Source organism: Sciurus vulgaris (assembly GCF_902686455.1).
Source record: "Sciurus vulgaris genome assembly, chromosome: 16".
NCBI classification, from domain to species: Eukaryota; Metazoa; Chordata; class Mammalia; order Rodentia; family Sciuridae; genus Sciurus; species Sciurus vulgaris.
Window position 1 is genome coordinate 46,668,482 of NC_136477.1, and position 21,905 is coordinate 46,690,386.

Below are 21,905 nucleotides of genomic sequence, written 5' to 3' on the forward strand. Positions count from 1 at the left end.
AAAGTTGTATACCAACTTCTCAAAGTTGAAGGAAACTCATTACTGTGTGTGATACAGTGAAAAATTACTAGCTCAAAGTAGTTCTCAGTTTTTTGCTTGGTTTTGTTTTTTTCTAGTACTGGAGATTGAGCCCAGGGACACTTTACCACTCAGATACACCCTCAGATCTTATTATATTTTGTTTTGATACAGGATCTCACCAAATTGTCAGGCCGGGCTTTAAATTGGCAATCCTCTTGTCTCAGCCTTCCAAGTAGCTGGGATTGCAAGCATGCACCATAGAATGGTGGCAATTCAGTTTCAACATTAGATCATGACATCATGTCTATACGAAGCTGGGTTTCAGATGGTTACGGTGATAAAAAAAAAAAAAACATGCATTGTAAAAACATCAGTGTGGAATAGGAAATGACAATGGCAGTATCCAGAGTCCAAGAAATGAGCAGTTGTGCAGTGACCAGCAGGCATATATGTATGTAATTTTAGAAAATCATGGTTATTTAAAGGTGAAATAAAAATTCTATACATTTCCATTTATTCATGTTCTTTCTCAAATAGCTATGAAGTTGTTAAGATATAAATAATTATTAAATTGTTTCGACCTAACTAATAAATAAATAAATCTTCTGGATATTTCTTTCAAACTCCAGATGTCAGGAAAAAATTACTGAGATGCTAAGGGAACTATAAACTGAGAAAATTTCAGAATCTCAGGCCTAGAAGATAGTAGTGGGCACGGTGTTACGGTTTGAATGTGAGGTGTTCTCTAAAGTTCCTGTGCTAATGCAGGATTATTCAAAGGTGAAATGACAGACTGTGAGAGCCGTAACCGGATCAGTCCATCCTAGTTTCAATGGACTACCTGGGTAGTAACTGTAGGCAGGTGGAGTGTGGCTAGAGGAGATGGGTCACTGGGGACTTTCCCTGGAAGGGTGCATCTTCCCTGTGGCAACTGCCCCACCTGCCACTTCCTGGTCACCATGTGCTGAGCATCATTCCAACATGATGTTCTGCCTTAGCTCAAATCCAAAGCGATGGAGTCAGCAGACCATGGATTGAACTTTGAAATTGTGAGCCAAAATAAACTTTTCCTCCTCCAAGTTGTTCTTATCAGTTATTTTGGTCACAGTGACAAAAAGCTGACCAACACAAACGGCAAACTAAAATAAATTGTGTCCCTTGATCAACCTCCCTGAACTACCCATGACCTGTGGTCTGTGAGAGAGAAACAAACTTTTATTTTGCTTGGGTCCTTGTACTTAAGCCAGTTCCCTAACCAATACAACAGGTATCAGTGAGCATTTATCGATGAATAGGTTTGGCATTAACTTCTTCCATTATTATAGATTTCAGATATACTCCCCAAACTGTAATAAAATAAAAAATGAAGACACAGTAACAAGGGGTCTTAAGAAGTATAAGGCAATGAACACTGACCACCTACTACTGACCTGGGATTGTTGAATGTCAGGTCCTCATCTGTAAAACGGGAACAATTTACCCACCTGGTATGCTATGGGAGGGTGGAAAATGGGTAAGTTAATAACCATGAAAATAGTTAGAAAAGTGTACAAATATAAGAAGTCTTCATTATTAAGACATTTATGAAGAAATTGATGATTAAAGGGACTTTCTTAAAAGGATCTGGTCAGTAAGAATGAAATTCTAAATGATTACAGAATTTGAACAATCAGGTTTCTTCTTTTGGGGCTGAGGATTTAGCTTAATGGTACAGTACTTATCTGACATGTGCAAGACCTGGGTTCTAGTCTCAGTACCATTAAAAAACCAAGTTTCTTATTTTTAAATGTTTCATTCATTCATTCATTTTGGTACTTGGTGCTTTACCACCAAGTCACATTCCTACTCCCTTTTTTCTCTTTCCACATTTTTTATAGGTGCATTATAGTTGTATATGATGCACAATTTGTTGTTACATATTCATGCATGCACACAATAAATATAAGAATACAATTTGGCCCTTATCACTCCCCAGCACTTACCCCTTCCTCCCCTCCTTCTACCCCCCACCCCTTCCTTCTACGGATCTCTCTTTGCTTTTCATGGGATCACTACCCCGCACCTTTCTTTTCCTTTTTCCTCTCTAGCTTCCTCATACAAGAAAAAACATTTACCCCTTGACCTTTTGAGTTTGGCTTAGTTTGCTTACCATGATTGTCTCAAGTTCCATCCACTTTCCTGCAAATTATATAATTTCATTTTTTCTTTATCCCAGCCCTTTTAAAATATTTTAATTTTGAGACAGGGTCTTGCTAAGTTGCTGAGACTGGTTTAAATTCACAATCTTCCTACCTCAGTGGAGTTGCTGGGATTATAGGCATGCACTTCTGTGCCTGGCTAAAGTTTGACTTAAAAAAAATTAAAAAACTAGCTGGGCTTGGTGGCACACATCTGTAATCCCAGTGACTTGGGAGTCTGAGGCAGGAGGATTGCAAGTTCAAGGCTAGCCTCAGCAACTTAGCAAGACCCTGTCTCAAAATTAAAAAATAAAAAAGGGTTAGCAATGTGGCTCAGCGGCTGGGTATCAAAAAAAAAAGTAAAAACGGTCAAACTTTATTGGTTCATAAGGGCTGTCATTTAGAACCTAAGTTTTAACAATTTAAAAAAAGTCAAATTTAAATTCTAGCCCCAATCACTTATCTATTTCTGTGATTTTTACTATCAATAAATTCATTATGGTCTCAGAACATTTAGATATCTTAATTTAGTTATTAGTTAAATAATCTTCCATTTTATTGATACCTTTTATTTATTAAAAACTTTTTTATTTTTGTGAATGCCATTGTTAAACTCCATTCTGTCCCTGTATGTGTTCTTACAATAAATATCAAATTAGTAGGATATGAATTAATAACTGTTTTGGATAAATCTATCAAATTCAAAGAACCTAGTAAAGAACTCTTTGCGAGGTGGCCTTGGAGAGGAGGAGGAGGCCTGGAGTGGACATTGGTCATTTGGAGGCCGTCTGGCATCTACTCCCCTTTGACAATCTCCTCTTGAGCGGTGTTCCATCGTGTAGGGCCTGGGAGGTAGAAACACAGCCAGGAAAAAAGGCTCTGCCCCTTGGCTCAGCTTTCCCTGAAGACTCTGCATCCTAAAAACCACAGGGCAAGTAGAGTTGTGGTCCACTTCAGGTTGAGAAAAAGTATGTATCACGTAGTTCCTGTGACATGGTCCTTTTCAGACGCCACTTGGCTCTAGGACCTCCAACCTAACATTGAGTTAATGAGCCCTAGATTTCCTTCTGCTATGGTTTGATTGTGTCTCCCAAAGTTCATGTGTTGGAAACTTTATAGCCAAATTCATATGTCATGGTATTCGGGATGAGGCCGTTGGGAGGTAACTAGGATTAGATGAGGTCATAAGGAGGGAGTCCCCCTGGTGGTATTTGTGGCTTTATAAGAAGAGGAAGAGAGGCCCAAGCTAGCATACTTGCTCTGTCTCATATGTAATAATCTCTGCCATGTTTTGGTGCAGCAAGAAGATCCTCACCAGATGCCGAGAAGATGGCAACATCATGCTTCTGGACTTCCCAGCCTCCAGAACCCAAATAAAACTCTTTTCCTTAAAAATGACCTGGTCTCAGGTATTTCATTAGAGCAATAGGAAATGGATGAAAACAAATTACAGCACTTCTTTCATTCACAAGAGTCATAAATCAGTTTTTATGTAGAAGCAGATAGCCTGACTAATACAGTGCCCTTTTCCAAACAGGTTTTCATCCTCAAACTTTTTTTTTTTTTTTTTTTGGTATCTACAGTGTTGTTGGTATAAAATATTTAACAAGAAGGAAATTAGAGTGACTTTAAAGACAAGAGCAATCATTCCCATCTTAAACTAGAATTCCTGAGTTGAAGATTTAAGATGTCTCTGAAAAGAACCCATTCTTGTTTAAATTCAGCCATGATCTTGTAATTGACATGCTATACCTTTTTCGTATTCTTCATCTGTGTGTGGCTGCAAAAATTATAAAGAAAGGTTTCTGTTCTCAAAGGAGAACTCTTCTCCACGGAAAAAAATGGTTGTTGTTTTTTTGAAAGCCACAATTGTGTTTCTGAAAATATTTACCTTAGTTTACTAAAACATCATACAATTCATCCTCATGGTATTCTTTATCCTGACAGTTTAGCTCTGAGTAAGAACATCATCCATCTCAGGAGAGAAAGCATAAAGACAATGTTTCTTTCATAAATACACTTAATGTTCAATTTAAGGGGTATCTGCCATGGAAAAGGGGGAAATGAATTTTTCTTGAAAAATTTTTATGAGTAGTTATTCAGCACTGACTATCTTAAACTATCATTCTAAAACATTAAGAATTTGGGCCTTTGAATGCTGACTTTCTTGACCTTCTAGGCAAATCCAAAGGAAGTGAATGTAACACTATTGACTACCTTTGGCTATGACATTCACTCCGGAAAAAAAAGACGAGTTATCTAATTATGAATGCGATTTTGCCCTACTTTGTATAGAATTATTTAGCTTACTATCTTAGATTTTGATTCAGCTGTATTTGTAGCACAGTAGTTTAATCAATTCTCTCAAGTTATCTACTTCTCTCCAACTCTGCTGCTGCCATCTTGGTCCAGGCTGCATCACCTCCTGTCCAGGTTAACACAATAACCTTGTGACCATTGGCTCCATTCTCACTCTCAGCCCCCATTCTCCAATCCATTCTCAACAACTCCAGAAATCTGTTACCAACACAAATCTTGTCACCTTATTGTCTCAAAGATCATTTGGTATCTTTCCATTGTTCTTAGGGTGAAATCCAACCATTAACAGGCTGAAAAGGCTGCCATTATCATTTTATTTTTAACATTTAAAAAATGCCCTGGGTCAGATGAGGTGGTGTGTACCTTTAATCCCCTCTATTCAGGAGGTTAAGGTAAGAGAAAAATAAGTTCAAGCCCACCTGGGCAACTTGGCCAAACTCAAAAACACATCAGGGCCTGGGTTTGATCCCCAGCACCACAAAACAAACAAAAAATAACCCTGAAAGGTAAAAAAGCCTTTTAGTTCATTATCTCAAACATATTCACCAGACCTGGATTTTGAAACTCATTCCTTGCAATAGCATCATCTTTGAATAATGCTTTATCAGTATTCTGTCAAATTTCACTTTTGCCAGGGAAAAACTGAAATAGTAAAGAAACACAAACTTCTGGTTTGATGAGAAAATGTTGAAACTAAACAAAAATATGTAAACTGGCAAAAATTCAAGCCATGGAAGAAAGAAGAAAACAGCCAAGCCCATCCATCAGGCATGGCCTGGTAAGTGCCCAGGGGTAAGTCAGAATAAGTGATCCTAAAAGTTGAAAAAATTGTGAGTAAAATGTAACTTTGACCGATAGTCATTCTTTTTTTTTTTTTTTTTTTGGTAAGGGGAAGGGATGGGTGATTGTGGGAAATAAAAACGAAATACAATTTGAGAATAAATCTATTCTGGCTGCAGTAGTTTCCTTAGTGGACAATTGGCTGTGCACTATAAAGGTGCCGGGGGAGGGGGGGATCTTTAATATAAGGAAACAAATAACAGTTCTATTGGCCTATGACTTCGGATGAATCATCCATTGGGTTGACTTCCTCCAGAGCCCCTGCCTGCCTACAGAAAAGGCGTCATGCAAAACTCAGTTATTTTTTATTACCTTAGCTGGAAGTGATATGTCACACATGCAGAAATCCACTGCTTGCCCTCAGTTGAGGTTCTGATGTGTGAAATGGACTGACTGGACTTGAAAGGCCTTTAACCTATGCTGGGCATGCGTTCTTTGCAGATTCAATGATCGCATCATGGATCTCTGGGTAAAAATTCTGAAGACTACATATTAGGCCCCTCCCCCTATGACACACTATGCTGGGTTATCTCATTAAATGTCACACTGTGTCCACAATGGTTTCCCTTTGATAGATGAAAAGATGGAGTTCTAGAGAGATGGACTAAGACTGTCTCCTCCATGCTGTCTTCTTCCCCCTTTTTCTGGCAGCAGTGTCCTAGTTTTCTTTGAGGAACATGCTTTCCCCTGTGTGGATGAACAGATGCAGAGGCTACCACTCATGGCATCTGCTTTCTTCTGGACAGTCCTATACTCTTTCCAAAGAATCCAAATCTTGGTAAAGTAACACAGAGGTGGAAAATGGTTGGAACCGATTCATCCCTCCCCAAAAGAATCTGCTACCATGATCCTCCTCTTTCCCTCCTGAGTCCTGGGTTCTTCACCTAATCTTCTCATGTTTCCTTTCTGGTTTGCATTGTCCAGAGTTCATTTCTGATGCTGGCAATCAGACAGCCCTAGCCAAAATGAGTGGTCTGTAGTTTGTCTACCCATACACATTTCCACTGCTAGTTTCTCAATTTTTCTGTCTCTTTTCCTGGCTATATCTATGGTTATGATTGTCAGGCACTGAGTGCTTGATGCTTTTGGGGACTGATCTTGCTGGGGGCAGGGAGGTGGAGCATGTTATGCTCCCTGGACACCAGTGGCCCTGACTCAACCTCTAGGTTTATGTTTCTCAGCAGAGCAGGGCTGCACACGATCACATCTCAGTGTGATTAGAAGTTAGCCAAATGGTCTGGTGGTCTCAAAATATCCATTCACTAAACTGCTTCTGTGTCTGAAGCTCCACCATAAGAGTCATTAGCTGTGGGACTTTTTCTAGAAAGTTCTTGTTGAATATCATTAAGCTAGGGGTTTATTAATCCCCTGCATGATTGTAGGTATGTATTTAATATCTATTGATTATCCAATGCTTATATGCTTTTTAATTATTTTGTTAATCACATTAACATATACACACTTAAAAGAGTGGGGTACAACCCTTTGGAGAAACATTTAGAAGACAGAGTTCATGGATAATAAAGCATGCAGTTGGATTTGAAGGTCATTGTATAAAAACTCTATGCCCCTTCCCCAAAATACCTCTTGACCTATGGGTGAGAAGCCATTGCATTAATCTGTTGGGTGTTCATTATCACATCAGGACAGTTCATCTGACAGAGAGAAGGGGTCAGAAGGAGTAGTACACAGGCAGATATGTCTGACGAAGTCTCCCCTGCTCAAACAGGTCTGTAGACAATAGCCTCACAGGGACATAGACGTGGGTTCTACAGGCACCATTGAGAGGGTATTTAGCTTAGTGTGTGACTTTAAAGAACAAAATTTTCTGTAATATGGGTTTTTTTTTCCCCCAACTCTTTTAGAGAATGAGCAGCAGAAATGTTAGATTTAGGAACACCCAATATCTTGCCAAAATTCTCATTTAAGAACTTAGGCCCATGGCTGTGGTTTGGCAACCATGTACTTCATGTTTTATTTTCTGGTTAAGGCAAAGGTGCAGTTAATTGATCATCTCAGGGATTTGTGTGAACATAGGGCAGGCTGGGGAGTCTCTGCAAGAAGAAAAGGAACATTTGTTCAATTATGTTTGGGGAAGGAGGCTAAAGGAAATAAGCCCCAAAATGGACAAGAGGAAAATATGGAAAAAGAAATAATTAGATGATCTGACTCCAGCCCAGCCCCAGAGATGAATAATACAAACTACCATGTGTTGGTCGAGTCAGGCACTGTGCAGACTCTGTCCCTCCAAGGACCCTGTTGCTCTCATGCCCATTTTAGAGAATAAACAGGTCTGCCTGTTAAGTAATTTTCCAAAGTCACATGGAGAGAATTGTTGCCCATTGAAACCTGACTAAAAACCCACAGTGACTTGAAGTCTCTCCAGGACTACCCTTAGGAAAGAGTGCGTGATTCTATATCTGTGGGCACATAGCATGGTACCAGTAAGTGAAACCTGAAGGGAACATTATATTTTGGCACTTCAACACTTTCAACTTTAGGAGTTGGGTAAATTAAACGTCTTCAGGGTTGGAGAATTATTCTCCTTAAGGAAGTAATTCACTCTGGTTATGGAAACGTGAGACTCAAGTCTTTTTCATTTGTAAAATGAGGGTGGCAGTATCTCCTATATCAGGATTCCATTCAACTAGAATGGCAGAAAACACAGAGTAACAGTAGCTTAATAAGAGAAGTATATTTCCCTCTCTTATAAACTCTGAGATATATAGTCCAGAACATGCTTGGATGCTCCACGGTCATCAAGTATCCAGGATTTCTGTATTTTTGTTCTGTCATTCTTGCCACATTTCTTACACCTTATGGTCCTAAATAGCTGCTGTAGCTCCAGTACATCTGCTCCCATTCATTTGGAAGGAGGAAGAGGCAAAGAAGGGTGCACTTCCCTTTGAGGTCATGTCCTTCCTGGAAGTGCATACACCCCCTCTGTTCAGATTCTGTCCATCAGAATTCAGTCATATGCCAAATCTAGCCATCAAGGAAGCAACAAAATATATCTTTATTCTGTGAGGCCACATGTCTAGCTAAAAAATCAGGAGTTCTATTACTAAGTAAGAAGGAGAGAATGGATATCAAGGTTGCTGAGAAGGTGAGATGAGTTAAATGTACGTCAGTGACCTAGCAGAAGGCTATCCCAGCATTTATTGTATACTGGATAAACACTAGTCATAAACCTTGCCTTCCTCCCTCCACAAGCTGCCTGGAAAAACTTTCCAATTTGGTCATATCTGCTTTTATGTATTGACAAAAAGCTGAGCAAGCACTTTTGGAGTTATTATTTTCTAGTAATTTGTACAAAGAAAGTTTCTTTGTTGACTGTACTGTTAATTTTTTTATTTAAAGATCCTTGCTATGGCTAAAGATTTCACAATAAAGAAATTGTCTTTATTTCTAAAGTTGTAATCTACTTTTCCTCATTGTAATTAAGGCCCATCACAGAAGGCAAATAAAAAAGACAGCAGTATCATAACAAATTGCAAATAACTAAAAAATCAAAATGCCATACTCATCTCTTCTTGGCCTTTGGGTCACTATTATGGTACTTTCCAGAAGGCAAGCTAGGGGCTGCCATATGTTAGCTATTAGAGTTTGGGCAAGTCGGTTTCTTCCTCTAAGCCTCAGTTTGCTCATCTGGAAAACAGGGCCATGTGGATTCAGTGAAATCAATCATAAAGGAGAACTCACAGGTGGTCTGGCTCATGGTAAACCCTCCACAAAAGGGCAGCTCTTGCTGGTTTTTTTTTTTTTTTTTCTACCCACAAGTGTTATCAGGCTTAGTTGGAGATCTGTATCAAAGCTTCAAGCTCATGATATTTTGCTTTTGTTATAATATAAAATAGGACTTAACAAGAGTGTTCCCAGCTTTATTCATTAGAGCCCCAAACTAGAAACAGCCCAGTCCACCAACAAAAGAAGAGATAAACAAACTCTGGCCTATTTGTACAAAAGAATACTGCTCAGCAATCAAAAGGAATGACAATATTCACAATGTGGATGAGTCTCAAAGCCATTTTGCTGAGTGAAAGAAGCCAGACACAAACATATACCGTATGAGGCCACATATTTAATGTTCTGTAACAGGCAAAATTAATCTATGGCAGAGAATCCCCCAGAATTGTGGTTGCCTCTGAAGGGTGAGGGGTAAAGAAATGACTGGGAAGGGGTCAGAGGGAAATTTCTGGAATGATGGTAATTTTCCATACCTTGGCAGAGGTTCGAGATGTATTTGTCAGAACTCTTGTCGTGGTACACTTAAAGTGTGCACATTTCATCACAGGTAAATTCCACTTCAAAAGCAAAAAAGAGGCCAAGGACATTGCACAGACATTTCTCCATAGAAGCTATAAAAATGGCCAAAAGGCACATGAAAAGATATTGGACATTACTAATCATTAGAGAAACGCAAATCAAAACCACGATGAGATACCACTTCACATCCACCAGGAGGATGACTACAATGGAAAACAAAACAAAACAAACATTAAGAGGATTTGGAGAAACTGGAACTCTCGTGCATCATTGGAAGGAATGTAAAATGGTGCAGTCACTGTGGAAAATGGTGTGCTTTCTTCAAAAAATTGAAAATAGAGTTACCATAGGATCCAGCAATCCCATTTCTGGGTATAAGTCAAAAGAATTATAAAGCAGAGACTTGGACAGATATTTGTACACCTGTGTTCATAGCAGCATTGTTCACAAGAGCCCAAAGGTGGAAGCAACCTTAGTGTCCATTCAAGTGTGAAGGAACAGATAAAATGTGAAGTATGCATAAAATGGAATATTATTTAGCCTTATAAAGGACCCAGAGTCCTTGAGGACTTTATGCTACATGAGGCACAAAAGAATAAACACTTCATGATTTCATATATATCAGATACCCAGAGTAGTCAAATTCAGAAAGACAGGAAGAATGATGGATTTCTGGGGCTGGGAGAGGAAGGAATTGGGAGTAACTGTTTAATGAGCATGGAATTTTAGTTTTGCAAGATGAAAACAGTTACAGAGATGAATGGCAGTGAAGTTTGCACAATAATGTGAAATTATTAATGCCACTGATTGTACACATAATTATGGTCAAGACAGTGAGTTTGATGTTATGTGTTTTACCACATGAATATTTTTTTTAAAAAAAAGGAAAAAGAAATGTGAACAAATATCAGACTCTAGATAATGACGTGCAGGCTGAAATGTTTAGGGGTGAAGCCTACTTACATCTGCAACTTCACAGTGCATCAAAAAAGAAAATGCATGGGCAGGCGGGTAGGTAGGTTTCCCAATGGTGAGGGATGTGAAAAAGTAAGTAAATAAGATATCAACTGTAGAATTTAGGTGAAGACCAAATGGGTGATTACTGCACAATTCTCTTAATGCTTTGTCAGGTTTGAATTTTTCCATTAACATATGTTGGAAAACTAATCAGCTCTTAAGCAGGACAAGTGTCTTGTGACCCTGTGTAATGCTTTCACGTTCAGTCATTCAGTGAACTTTTATTGCATTCCTAATATAGGCCACTGTGCTGAGCTCTGGCAATGCAAATATATGTAAAATAGCATCTCTGTCCCTTCTGTGGAAGTCAAAACAGATGCCTAAAGGAAAAAGATGCCTGGATATGGGGAAACAGGAATACTTTTTTTCCCTGAAAACTTCCTCTATCCGCTTGTCCCCATACCTGAGACTGCCTGATCAGAGGTATGCTGTGCTGAGTGGCATTGCCTCTCTCCTCCTTCTGTGTCCTTCAGCCCTGTCCATCCTTCAAAGTTCTGTTCTTTTTCTACTATCTCCATATAGCCCTCTGAGCCTGTCCCTGCCCAAGAAGTCCTGTCTTCTCCTTCAAGGTCTGCTTACAGATCTTGACCACTTTGGAAAGAGCCAGACCAGGGCCTGGAATAGGAGACCAAGACCGTGGACAAACCTGCGTACAAGCATCTGGCTCCAGGAGGTGTGGGAGGCTGCCTGCACACTGCAGAGGCTGCAGGGAAGCATAAACCCAAAGTAACCACGATCTACTTGAATTTACATTCTGGGCATTCTAAACAGGAATAGAAATTATAAAGTCTTACTTTATATACAAGACACAAAAATGACTCAACTCCCCTTAAATTTAAAACTTGTTAAGGACCAGGTGATATTTCTGAGCTGAGGGCTGAGTGGGTTAAAAGGTAGATTTATGCTGCTGGCACATGGAGGAGCCACTGCAGTCCCGAAACAGAGTTACACATCGTGCTTTGGACGGATTGCTCTTGAATTATGTAAATCTTGAATTATTCCAGGTCTTTAGGGATGCATGACTTCTTTAACATGCAGCATCCCTGGAGGCTGAATCCAGAAAACTCAGTGCAGCTGAGGTAAATAAATGCCAAAAAAAAGAGGAACAGAGGTCCTGGGGTTGGCAGGAAGACAGAATGTAAAAGGGTGTCTGGGGGTGAGAGAGCAAGTAGTCTTGTCCACATGGGGACCTGGCAGGGCAGTGGTCCCGTCTCTGCATTCACTGCCAATGACTGCTTCTAAAAGGAGAACCTGCGCCATTGTGAGTTAAGAGATGTGGGAGGCATCCCGGTCCCCTCTCCCCCACTACTTATGTTCTGTCTCTAATTTCTACTCATACAGCCTCTTTAATCTCTCCTACCTTGCCATCCTCCTCCTTCCCACCATAACTACAGCCAAGGCCTCATCGCTATCCCCAGGACAACTGCACTGTCAATTAGACCTGGACAACCAGTCATAACTGGTGTGGTCCAGGAGGCAGGGACTGGGTTGGGTTAACCAGGGTTCTCACCAGTCTCTACTATTATAGCTGTTTGTAGGACAGACATTCATTTACCGTTAATTAAAGGAAAGAGCAAGAGGGAGAAGGAGGAGACCTCCGAGGACAGGGAGCAGAGGTGGTTAAGGGCCCCATTGCTGTTGCTCTAAGGTCAACCTCCAATGACAGAGTCATGTCACCATGACTCACGGCTCAGCACAGCAGGGACCCTGAGGCAGTCCTGCTGGGAAACATGGGACTTTCTGAATGGCCAATTTTTAATTTTCTTTCTTTTTCAAGTTTTTTTTTTTTTTTTAATTTAGTCATACATGACAACAGAATGCATTTTGATTCATTGTACACAAATGGAGCACAACTTTTCATTTCTCTGGTTGTACATGATGTAGAGTCAAACCATTCGGGTAATCATATGTGTACATAGGGTAATGATATCTGTATTATTCCATCATCTTTCCTTCCCCCAGTTTCCTCCCCTCCCCCATTTCTGTCTACACAATCCAACATTTCTCCGTTCTTCCCTTACCTCCTCACTATGACGTTATGTATCAGCATCAACTTATTAGAGAAAACATTCGACCTTTGGTTTGTTGGAATTGGCTTATTTCACTTAGCATGGTATTCTCCAGCTCCATCCATTTCTGAATGGCCAACTTTGGCCCAAGACTCTTGTGTTAGTTTTTCATCACTGTGGCCAAAATACCTGACAAGAACAACTTGGAGGAAGCAAATTTTATTCTGGCTCACAGTTTCAAAGGTTTAGTTCATGGTCTACTGACTCCATTGCTCTGGGTCCCAGGTGAGGCACAGCATCATCACAGAAGAATGTGGTGGAGGGAAGTTGCTCTGCTCATGGATGGCCAGGAAGCAGAGAGAGGGCCTGGGAGGCTGCAAGAAAGATGCATTCTTCTAGACCCAGTGACCCACCCCCTCCAGCCATATCTACAGTTACCACCTAGTTAGTTCATGAAGCTAGAATGGACTGATTAGTCCAATCACTTCACTCTGAATATACCTGCATTAACACAGGAGCTTTTGGGAGACACCTCACATTCAAATCATAACAACTCCCTAATAGGCCTTCATACCCAGGAAGCAAAGTCTTAGACACTCAACAAACAGCTACAAGAAGTCTCAGAAGCATTGTTTTCCTAACAGCAGTTGGATCAATTTTCCTTATTTAAAACAAGAAACTAGCATGCTGGTACATGCCTCCAAACCCAATGTCTCTGGAGGTTGAGACAAGAGGGTCACAGGTTCAAAGCCAGCCTCGGCAACTTAGTGAGATCCTGTAAATAAATAAATAGATAGATAGATAGATAGATAGATAAATAAATAAATAGATAGAACTGGGAATGTAGCCCAATGTTTAAGTGCTCCTGGGCTCAATCCCCAGTACCAAAATAACAACGACAACAACAACCACCAAAAGATAGTGCAACTGAGTCAAACAGAACAGAACAGGGTGCAGATAAATATCACACACAAAGTAGGAGCTGGTTTCGTGTCTCCAATGCTTGGTTTCAATTTTTCACATACAAATGTATTTGTACCAGATTGTGGGGTAAAATGTATTTCTTCCTGTGGGTCATGGTCAAAAATGTTTGGAAAACTCTCATCTGGTAGGATCATGTCATTCAGCATTTCTCCAGGATACATTTATCAATTGAGATGTTCCTTCCAAAGCAAGTTCCTCATCAGATTAGCAGAGCAAAGCTAAGCGAGTGGCAGGTTCTCATAGAAGAGATCCTCTTCAGTAGCACCCAGACTGCCTGGAGATGTTTTTCATGCATCATCAAATCTATCAAACCAAGAATTTCCCAGGCACATGGGAGAGCCCAGTGCCTTCTTCCCTTTATTTTAACTACTGTGGAGCACCCGTGACCCCTTCCCCAGTCATACATGATGGTGGGGAAACAGTGATCAGGACCATTCTCCCACTCCCTACACTATTCTTGTTGGTGTGACAATGGAGAGAAAGAGGTGGCTGGACATGTTCTGAGTTAATCCAAGCTGCCGCGGTGTCTGATCATCCTTGATGATTTGGTGTCTGACACAGAGAGCCACCACTATGGGACATGGATGCCAAATGGCCTTTTCCCCATTATGCCCCAACAGAACTTCAGGATGCATTTAAGTTCTGTCTCTAGCCCTTTTGTGCCAAGTGCAAGCATTTGCAAGACTGCAGTCAGTTACTGGGGGTGACTCCTGGCCCATGAAGAGAGGCAAGAGAAGTGACCCATGGTGGGACCTGAATTTGTGACGTCTTGTTCTTCATGCTTGGAAAAACAGAGGTAGATAGTCAGGATGCTGTTCAAAGAAAGAAAGTCCTAACAACCTAGGAGAGCCTGCTCTTTTATAATTGGCAAGGAAATCAGTTGCACCCAGAGAACATTCTAGGAGTCAGGAGTTCTCAGTGTTAGCCTGTGTCCTGGCTGTGTGATCTGAGAAGTCCCTGAAACCTGTGAGCAAAATCAGGGCCTTGGTCTAAGTGATCATATTTACAAAAAGCAGTAGAGGGGATAGGGACCTCAAAGGCTTTTAGGTCATCCCTTTGGTTGAGCAGTTGAAAAAAATGAAACCTAGAGAGACCAAGAAACTTGCACTAGACCACACCACCAGTAAGCCACCCAGCACAGGCAGGAACTCAGATATCTGGCTCCTATTCTAGCCCACTCTCATCTGACCAGGCTGCCTTTCTAAGTCCCTTCCATGGTAAGATTTTCCAGTACATAAAGTAACTACAGCAGAGGGGCAGCCAGCATTTGCAGCTCATCTTAGAGATCCTTAAATGACCTCTAAAAATAAATGACAGAAAACAATTACAGAAATGTAACTGACAGCAGCAGTTGCATACTATGGTGTTTCTAAGTGCTCAAAAAAATCTTATTAGCTGAACATAAATACACTAAGCATTTCCCTGGTTTCCCCTTGGCAAACTTCTTCCTTCATACCATTTGCATTGTTGGGTGTTGGTCCAACCTCTTATTTAATCAAGACTTTTACATGCAGTGGAGAGAAATTCAACTACACCAGCGAGAGCAAGAAGGGGAATTTATGGGCCACATAGGTGGATGTCTATCCACAACCAGATTCAAAGACACAAACAAGATTGGCAACAATTCTCTCCCACTTGTTCTCACATGCTTTTTATGTTAATTAATTAATTATTTTTAACCTAAGTGCTACTTATTGGAATGAGCAGAGAAGAGTACAGGCCCCTGGGCACAGGATGGAGCAAAACAAGCAGTTTCTCTTGCTCAGCAAATACACTTGTTGCCCCGCTTGACCATCTTATTGATGAACATCTTGAAGAAGTGGTCAGACTGCAAGTAGGCAGCTATTTTCTCCAAGGCCTCAAAGCGGCACAGAAAAGCCTTCAGATTTGGAAATTCATTCAGGTACTTAAACCCAAACATATGGTTCTGGTCTAAGACATCTTAGGTGAGAAAATCCACAAAGGTAAGCTTTTCCCTTTTCCCCTGTGAACCATGAGTATTTCCCCAGAAACAAGGGGACCAGTTTCAGTTGTCCAGGTAGCTGTTCCAAGTACTGAGGCTTCATTGTTTCATGGTCAGAGTTGTAGCAGAGGAGAATCAGTTGCATGTGGAAATCCATTATTTGGTTCCCTGTGATGTCGATTAGAATCTTCTTTGAATCCACCACACATGTTGTGCTTGTGAGTGATGTAGTGCAAGATGGCTTTACTCTGTTCTTCCCATCCATGAGATAGGGAGGAATAAGAAAGTCCAGGTCTATCTTAAACTTCACCCAGCCATTGGCTTCCATCATATTCAGGAGCTTCCCCACAAACATACTGTTTCTCCTCATAGGATGTATCAGTGAACTCTAGGAGCAGGCGGATCACATGCACCAGCCCACGAATATCCCCATAACCCAGAACCACAGACAACTTGGACGACATGGTGAGGCAACTTGCAGGCTTTCCAAGACAGGCAGTAAAACCTAGAGCAGTGAGACTTTATCATTTTTTATTTTTTTATTTTTAATTTTTTGAAAATGTTTTTAGTTGTAGATGGACACAATACTTTTAAAATCTTATTTATTTTATTTTTATGTGGTGCTGAGGATCAAACCCAGTGCTTCACACGTGCTAGGCAAGCACTCTACCACTGAGCTATAACCCGGCCCTCTCACATGTTTTTTAAACTGTACATTTCTGTGGGGCCTCATTTTCTCCTTTAAAGATATGCTTTCTCCACATGGCAGGAAGATGTTGGCCAGTAGGTCCTGTTTTCAGCTTTATCATCAAAAATGATAAGAGATCCTTTTCTCTAAATCTAAATATTATAAAATCCTGGGGGAGGAGTAATTGGTTGGTTTTGCTAGGGCCATCTGACCACCTATAGGCTAATCACCGGGACTGGGTAACTGGGTTATCAGGAATGGCTAGGTATAGGTCATGTGTTTATACCTGTGGCCAGAGTAGCCATCTTTGGGGATCAAGCATCTCATGATTAAGCCTGGGGAGAAGCACTCCCCAAACCTACATATAGAGCCAACTGTGAACAAGTAATAAGAGAAGTTGAGTTTGAGAGGGATAAGTGATCCATATAAATCCCTGGGGTAAGAAGACTGACCATAGTAAATATGTACGTGTCCACACCTTGTTCACAGGTATATATTTGCAAAAATAATGCAACTACTGTGGGTTGGGTTGATCTAATCCCCATTCTGAACCTCTTGCCCATAGCTATCTTTGAGGTAGGGTGGCCAGGCTACACATTTTGACCAGTAAGACGTAAGTGTATGTTTACTCTGAGATTCTTGGACAGTTATATATTTTCCCTGATATGCATATTGTCTTTTCCCCCTTCCTTTGTCTTTCTGATGGTTGTGATACCTGGAGTTACAGCAGCCATTTTGCAACTGTGAGGGAAAAGCCCAAAGCATCATGAGCTGTAAACCGAGCCAGCTGCTGTTGCCTTTGAACTTTTGTTATAAGAGTAACACTCCCCCACCACTGCCATTTGTTTAAACCACCAAAATCAGGTTATCTGGTATTTGTAATCAAAATATATCTGATACAATAAATTCATCTGTAGCCAGACATAAAATCTCAAAAAATCTAGTTCAGGTCTTTGTCTCTCCGATTTACTCTCAGAGTTTTCAGTTATCCTTCCATTCAGACTTTGGAGAAGATGAGGAAGACACAACTTTTTACCCAGAGGAATCTTACAATTAAATAAAGCTTAAAATTTAGGCCAATGATGAACAAAGAATTCCTTCTCATGTTTAATTCCCCAGTGGCTCAATTAAGCTGATTTGCTTTTTATTTCATCCTCAGTAGAGCCCAAGAATGGCTAGTTACCATCTTTCTTTAATAGGAAAGATGACTTAATTAAAATACTCTCCCATCTCTGTTGTGTGTATGTGCTTCAGTTTGTTTCTCCTGGTTAATTAACATCAACTTCTTTGACTTTCTTCAATGATCTTATTTTACAGATTTCAAATCTTAATCAAAGATTTGATCAAACAAAACCTACTGGTAGAGTTTTTAAAGTTTGGGTGGTCACTAAGGACCCCCTCTGGTCTAGATGGAGAACAAAATGGTTCGGCTGTTTGACCTGTTTTCAAATCCTCAGCCCCCAAACCAGAGCCACACAGCCTCTCCTGGGTGGCTAAGTCTTCACATGCATGACTCTGGCTCCAAATTCTGGAATCGAGATTCTCCCCAGGCAGAGGAATTGGAGTCAACGTAGGCTCAGGGACGTCTGACTCTGAATAGAGTCAGTGTGTCCATCATGGTCCTTATAACTCTGCTATTCTAGTTCGCCAGTGACTGGATTCTGGTGTGGTCTTGAATTTCCTTTGTTATATTTTCCCTTTCTAGACTTATCCCATTTCTGGTAAGTGCTCCCTGCCTTTCCTGTGACATTGCCTCTCCTTTACCTTCAATCCGTGCTTTTTTAAGGGAATCAACTACATCTTCATTCCCAAGGGTGGGTATGTGATTCAGGCCTGGCCAATCAGAATGTCACATCACATTGTCCACAGTGATTCGTTCAGGGACCAACCAGGCTAATCAGAGACAATGACACTCAGTGATGGGACTTTGGTAAGCTGGCTGGAAAAGGAAGACCCTTTTCTTACAAGAGTTGCTGAGAGAAGAGGAAATGAGCTTGGCATCACTGGCAGTCATCCAGCCATCTAAAAAGGCCTAACTCCCTGAGAATAGAATCCGCAAAGAGGAAAGAAGAGCTGAGAGCAAAAGAGAGAGAGAAAGAGCCAACCAGATCTTGAAAGTACTTGGAGCCCTGGATCCAGCTTGCTTTAGCACCTTCTATTGACTTTTACATTTCATGAACCAATACATTTTCTTTTTATGCTTAAACCAGTTTAAGTGGATCCTAAGTGTCTTCTGACTGAGTCCCCAAATCCTGGATGAATTAGATACTTTGGATGCCCCAAGCATGTACTTTCTACTCATCTCTTCAACACCGCCCATCCTGAGGACCAACCTCTCGAACTTACCTTGAAACTCAGCTCCTTACCTGCTAGTCACTACAGAAATTAGCCCTCACACCCTAATGTAGCAGAGGTTCTTGAGGCTCTGTTCCCATCTTCAGTGACCTTTCTACCAACTGCTATTAAGGTCTCATATAGCAAAACTTGCCTGAAAAATTCCCTTGAGCAACTGGAGTTACCTTGAGATGAGGTCACGGGGGGTTATAACCCAGGTACGTGGGGCTTCCCTAAGGTAGTGACTGACTGATGTGCATTTACAAAAGCCCTAATGTTTTTGCCTCATGGCAGGACAGATGCTGCAGATAATGCATATGCCAGCCCTTCCTGCAAAACCAGGCTCAAGGAGTTATTGCTTGAAACTATATCGGTATTTAGCTTCTCCTTCCCTATTCCTTCATAAATGACTCACACGAGAATTCTTACTTCAACTTCTGCTTCTAGGGTACTCAATCTGAAGCAAAATTACCATTTCCAAATATGGCCGACACACTACCCATCACATGCTCTTTCTACAAGGTCCTTCTTCACTTTGGGTGGGTATCCCTGTCCTCTGGGTGGACTTGTTGTTTTGGCCAACAGAGTATGATGAAAGTGATTGTCTGTGACTCCGAGGCTTGGTCATAGAAGGAGGAGCTTCTGCCTTGCTCATAGGAATTTTTCTATGGAACTTTTGGCCTCTGTGTGAGGGTTCTGATTAGCCCATAGAGAGACCACTTAGAGAGGCCTGGGGAGAAGGGGGAAATGGACAGACTTTGCCAGCCCTGGCTACACCAGCATCTTGCACTCTGCTCCATCTCAGGGTCTTTCGTCTAACAACAGCCATGTAAAAGACCCTGAGCCAAAATCCCCACCTGAGTCTTTCTGGAGTTCCTGCTGCACAGACACCATGAGAAAATCTTAAATGGTCGTTTCTGTTTTAGATCAATACATTTGTTATTCAGCGATAAGATCTGAAACACCACCCAAGATGCCAATCCTAAAACTTTATCAAGTATATGTTTTGACCTAATCTTGCTTGGTCCTGTCTGGCAACCCCAAAATAATCAAGTCTTAGCAACAGCTGTTGATGTTCCCACTGGCAAACACAGGCAGGCAGGCTGTGGCTCTTCAGGTTTCTAGCATCCTGAAATGGGGCAGCATGGGTACTGGTGTGTAGTTATAGTCATTCGGGTACATCCAGGAGGGTCGTGCATGGAGAACAGGAGGCGCTGTGCTTGCTGTGTGGTCAGGCAGATGAGTCAAGGGCTATATTTCCCCTCCTGAACACATTTTGCTTGTAATATTAATAATGCTTTCCGGGAAATTCCCAGATGTCAGGGTTTGAAAACCCTGAAGCAGCTGCTAATTGTATCTTGGTTTTGTTTAAGTAAAAATGCTAATGAAGGTTTCTTCTAAATGTCATAATGAGAACCAAAAATAGGAACTGGAAGCCAAGGTAAGCTAGAGGTTCTCAAAAACTAGCAGGAACACTTTTTATCATAGTCCCCTTGTGGGCCACAGGGCTGCCTCTCCAAATAATTTGAGGTTGATGAGTCTTAATATACGAAGCCCGCAAAGTGTGTGTGTGTGTGTGTGTGTGTGTGTGTGTGTGTGTTTTAAAGGTTTTAGAGGCATTTTTCTTGAATATTTCAACCAACATTTTCAAAATAAAAAATGAGACTCACCCCCCTCCAAATACAGCCCGTCTGGGTCTGTTTTCTCCTATAAGGGAATACTACAGACTGGGTAATTCGTAAGAAAAAGAGGTTTATTTAGCTCTGGTTCAGGCAGCTGTGTCTGGTAAGGTCCTTGCTGATGGACACTTTGCAGTACAGGGCATCCTGTGGCCAGAACATCCTAGCTCAGGTCTCTGCTCTTCTTAAAAGGACACTAGTCCCATTGGATTAGGGCTCCAAACTTCTGGCCTCATTTAACCTTAATTACTTCCCAAATGTCTCACCTCAAAAACACCATAGTCGGATTGAATTTCTACCTACTATACCTTACAATGGGGATTAATTCTCCAAATGATTTTTGTGGGAACATTTAGGTTGTAGTATCCTTTTAAAAATAAATTTGTATGTGGTCACAAGATAGGGGTCTACCCAGACAGAAGAGCACCCAACTTAGTTTTGGTTGATAGTGGGAACAAGTAGTAAAGGGCATGGGTGGGGAAGGAGGAAATCATTTTGCACAATTGAGGCTTTAGATTATTAACTTTGTCCTTAAGAAAATAATCCATCTGACGCTCTGATGTTTTGGGGTTCACAAGCATTGTTCACTTTCTTTTATTTTATTTTTTCTTTTGTGGTGCTGGGGATTGAACCCAGGGCCTTGTGCTTTCAAGGCAAGCACTCTACCAACTGAGCTATATCTCTACCAACTGAGCCCTGCATTGTTCACTTTCTTATACATTTCTATAGAACCAGAGACTGAGCAGTGCGAACTCTGGGAGAGGTGACAGGAATCAAGCTCCTGAGAAGGTCCTGTTGGAACAAGTCATTTCTGATCCTTTTCTTGTATGTCTTCATTCCCGATTGCTCTGGTTGACTGTTGCTGTATCACCACTGATCTCAAAACACAGTGGCCCAAAGTAACAATAATACTTTTGTTATTTCTTGTAATATTTGTGGTCGGGATCTGGGGAAGGCTGGGCTGGGGTAGTAGTTCTGACTCAAGTCTCTCCTACAGTTTAAGTCCCTGAGGGGCTGGAGTGGCTGAGGGCTGGCTGGGCATCTCTCTCTCTCTCTCTCTCTCTCTCTCTCTCTCTCTCTCTCTCTCTCTCTCTCTCTCTCCCTCTCTCTCCATGTGATCTCAAGTCCTCTCTGTGGTCTCGGTGTTGGCCAGTTTAGGAGTCCTCAAAACATGGTGGCCTGGAGCTGTTGGATTGCTTGCATGGTAGCTGTTTGTGAATATATTCCAGCTATCTAGGTGGAAACCTTACTTTCCAGCCACAGAAATCATACAGTTTTGCTTTTTGTGGCTTTACATTGGTCACAAAATGCCCAGATGAAGGAGAAGAAAAGAATTAGTCTCTACCTCCTGGAGGAAGAATGAGGACTCTGGAAGAGCAAGTGAGGCCAGAGACACAGCTGTGGGCCACCTTCAGAAAACAGCCACGGCTCCAGCCTGGTTCCTCAGTGTGCCCGTGAATCCTGTGCGCTATCCAAACGTGTGTTTGTAATTTTCTTTACACCTTAAGGTGACCAGAGCCCATCTCTCTGGAATGCAATAGAAACCCTACCCTGGCTGGCACACTCTAAATTATCCAAAATGAAAGTTACTTAAGGACTCTTGCTTGG

At 41.3% G+C, this 21,905-nt stretch overlaps 1 pseudogene across 1 annotated transcript; it reads right to left on the minus strand.

Moving 5' to 3' along the window:
- Positions 1-15,109: 15,109 nt before the first annotated feature.
- Positions 15,110-21,360, minus strand: LOC306647258 (glutathione S-transferase Mu 5-like; annotated as a pseudogene). The gene has a single exon. The product of its transcript is annotated as a glutathione S-transferase Mu 5-like (transcript).
- Between the last annotated feature and the right edge of the window lie 545 nt (positions 21,361-21,905).